Source organism: Gossypium arboreum, chromosome 13 (assembly GCF_025698485.1).
Source record: "Gossypium arboreum isolate Shixiya-1 chromosome 13, ASM2569848v2, whole genome shotgun sequence".
In the NCBI taxonomy this organism is placed as follows: Eukaryota; Viridiplantae; Streptophyta; class Magnoliopsida; order Malvales; family Malvaceae; genus Gossypium; species Gossypium arboreum.
The window spans coordinates 109,723,452-109,727,676 of NC_069082.1; positions in this window are offsets into that span (position 1 = coordinate 109,723,452).

Here is a 4,225-nt window from a genome sequence, read left to right on the forward strand (position 1 = left end):
GACAGAACAGAAGAACAATTCGGTAAGTTTGTCGAACTCTTAAAGAAATTACATATTAACTTACCCTTTATTGAAGTTCTTTCGCAGATGCCCAACTCAGCAAAATTCTTAAAGGAACTTCTGAGCAATAAAAAGAAATTAGATGCTACATCGCATGTGGAACTTAATGCAGTCTGCTCAGCTATTCTAAAGAATAAGCTACCTAACATATTGAAAGATCCAGGGAGTTTTACAATTCCTTGCTTAATTGGTAGTTTATCTGTGAATAATGCTTTAGCTAATCTAGGGGCAAGTATAAATGTTATGCCCTATAAAATGTTTAAACGACTCGGTCTCGGTAAACCCAAACAGACTAGGATTAGCATACAATTAGCTGACAAAATAGTTAGATTTCCTAAGGGTATTATTGAAGATGTTCTCGTTAAAATTGATAAGTTTATTTACCCAGTAGACATTGTCGTCTTAAATATGGATGAGGATAACGAGGTACCTTTAATTTTAGGACGACCCTTTTTAGCAACTTTCAGAACCATTATTAATGTAGGCACAGGAGAGCTAACACTTCGTGCAGGTGAGGACGTAGTAACACTTCAAGCACGCGACTCAGTCAAAACCTCTAAAACTCAAGATAACGCTATAAAACCAGTCGATGATAAAACTAATACTCAATCATCCTTGTAGGAACCCCCTCAAACCAAGACAATGGAGACAGTGCACTATTATCATGTAGAGAACAAAGACACCCATGAGGAACGAAGGCTTCAAATAGAAGAGCTAGATGAATGGCGAGCACACAAACTGAGAACACGTGATAAACTGAAACTACACCAAAACAAGCCCGATACCTCTTCTAATCAACTTCAGGTTGGCGATAAAGTCTTACTGGATGCCGCAGATCCCCACATTTTCACTACCACACCAAATGAGGAAATCCCTCTTAGGTACTCAGTATTTTCCTATTCGGTACGGTTGAGGTGAGTCATCCTGTAACAACCCAAACCCGGCCTAGAAGTTTGGCTCGAATCTGGCATGTCACATTATTGAAAACTTATACCCTTTTTAAACCTTGTTAGAAACCTCAGCTGAATAACATTCTTAACAACTTTGTAAAAATCTTGGTAGTTGCGAAAGCTTGATTTAAAAACAATTGCGGTTACGTGATGTTTTGAACAACAGTAGTTGCTTTGCTAAACCGTGTTCTAATACTAGCAATTATAAGAACAATAAATAAAATTCCAAATTTGAAATCCAGAAAATTACAACGGCTTTACTACAACCCACATAAAAACATTTAAAAGTAATAATCAAAGCGTAACATAAGCGATGTGTGTGGCTTCCTCCGAGCCCCTCGCATGCCCCGATCCGTCTAAGGTGGAAATTACGAAAGGTTAATAAACGGGTGAGTTTACGAAAACTCGATGTGAAATCCCTACTATAAAAAGGAGCAATCGGTCATATAAAAGAATTAAAAGTCCGCCCTGACTTACTTACGGTTTAAGACCAATTGGGCCTTAGCCCATTTTAACAGACAAGCAGATGGGCTTTAACCCATTACAGAATAAGAAACATTATCAGAACTAGAATCAAAATCGTAATCGAATCAGATGTCGTAATGAATCAAAATCAGAATCAGTATTAGGTAACAGAATCAAAAATCAAAATGTGAATGCAATCCCAACCCAATCCAGCTTATAACCAACCGCTACACTCCACCCGTACCAGCCCTACACTCCATGTGGGGAATAGCTCAACCCACCCAGCCCTGCACTCCACAGTTGTAGCATTGCTACTCAGTTATCAGATATTGTGACAGAGTCACCAGATACAGATATTGTGACAGAGCCACTAGAACAGATAATGTGGCAAAGCCACTTAACAGAATACGTGGCACAAAGCCATCGATGACTGCATTATGTTAGGCACATAGCCATCAACTAGAGTAACATAACCGGCACACAGCCCTAGGTAAATGTGATCGACACAGAGTCGTCAAAAACCATATATTGGCACATAGCCTTAGGCAAATACGTTTGGCACACAACCATAATCAGGTTGGCACAGAGCCATATGTAGGTTGACACAAAGCCATAATCAGAAGGCTTTAAGCCATCGGTAGCTGTATCATGTTAGGCACATAGCCATCAGCGACGGTAATATAGTCGGCACACAGCCTTGGGTAAATATGATCGGCACTCAGCCATTGATCAGTCCACAGTCGTCTTGGGTGACCCGTGCGACCTAATCAAATCAGTACGAATATACAGCTCTTAAGCCTTCGGTGGATCCACAGTTGTCAAGCAACCATACGATCTTAACAGATCAGATATTCCTCCGTACAAAATCCCAACCCATGCAACATGTCATGTATGCAGAATGTCATGCCCATATTTAATCAAACAATCACAATCAAGTCATTCATATACCAACATATATTCAGAATCAAATTCGTCAACCACACAGTCCAAGTTAGTCACTTGGCCACAAGGGCAAAACAGTCATTTAACACCTTAGGGGCAAAATGGTAATTTTACCTCACAAGGTATCTCTGTAATTCCACCCTACAGGGGTATTTTAGTAATTCTACCCTACAGGGGTATTTTGGTAATTCTACCCTACAGGGGTATTTCGGTAATTCTACCCTACAGGGGTATTTCGGTAATTCTACCTTACATGGGTATTTCAGTAATTCTACCTTACATGGGTATTTTAGTAATTTTATAAATCGAGGGTAAAACGGTAATTCTATAAAACAAGGGTAAAACGATAATTCTGTAAATCGAGGGTAAAACAGTAATTTTATTAATCGAGGGTAAAACGATAATTTTGTAAATCGAGGGTAAAATGGTAATTTTGTAAATCGAGGGTAAAATGGTAATTCTATAAATCGGGGGTACTTTGGTAATTTTACAAGTTGAGGGTATTTCAATAATTTTACAGGTCGAGGGTATTTCAATAATTTTGCAGGTCGAGGGTATTTTAGTAATTTCACAAATCAGGGGTATTTTGGTAATTTTACAAACTAGGGGTATTTTGGTAATTTTATAAACCAAGGGTATTTTAGTAATTTTACAAACCAGGGGTATTTTGATAATTTGATAAACTAAAGTATTCTAAACAGGGATAACAAAACGAATGGGCCTAAAGCCTATTCTCTGCCCAAATGGGCCCACACGCTCGTGTGGCCCTTTTACCCCAAATCTAGCCACAGATATGAGATTCACCTAGCCCAGTCCAATATTTACTACACAATCAAACAACTTATCCAATTGGGCCCGTAGGCCCATTGGGACCACATGGTCCCTTTCGGCCTATCGCGGCCCGAAGTAGCCATCCTACAGCTAGAGTAGTGAGAAATACACACCTGATTGGAGACTGGAGTTAATCCACGCTCCGAGCACTCTTAGCCGACGCCCAACCCAAACAAGCACGCCATAAAGTGAAAGGGATCAGCCAAGAAAGGTACTTTTACTCTCCTCATGGTTCTCTCTATTTAAAGCCAGCTTCGCATCCACTCTTATGTTAGCTTCCCGATGTGGGATCCCTCCATCATTAGAGTTTAAATTCAACACCAACTCTTGCCGCCCCCTGTTAGAAAAATAAATGCTCTTTACTTGCAATGGGATTCAAACCCATGCCTCCCCTTAAATGCTCCACACCCTACTTCCTATTAAGTCATAAGGCTTTTTGTGTCACAATTTCTCCAACAATATTCTTAAGGCCTACCTACTAGAACCCAGGGTTTGATTCACCTTAAACCAAAATTTTTGCTAGAGTCCAGGTTTGAACCCAGGACTTCTCCAACACTTCTCAGCACACTTAACCACTAAAACAAGCCTTCATTAACGAAATTTACATGCACAACAACCGCTCCTATGCTCAAGGCCCAAAACTTCTAGGCACAAATTCAGGGTGTTACAACGCTACCTCCCTTAAAGAAATTTCGTCCCCGAAATTTCCGTCTAATAGGGTAGTCGTGTAACATCTACCCCACTACGCTACCGCTGTGCACTCTAATCCTACTATCACTATCACACTTCAACTAGAACTTGAAACATCTCATACATACAACACTTATTCACAGAAGCAGCCACATATTTATCACACATATATACAATTTCTATATCCAAACATCACATCCACATAAAATAAATACCAAATTTAAATTCAGACCAATATCTAAGGAATCCATAGTATTTCAATTTTTAAACAAACAAAAGTATTCAGA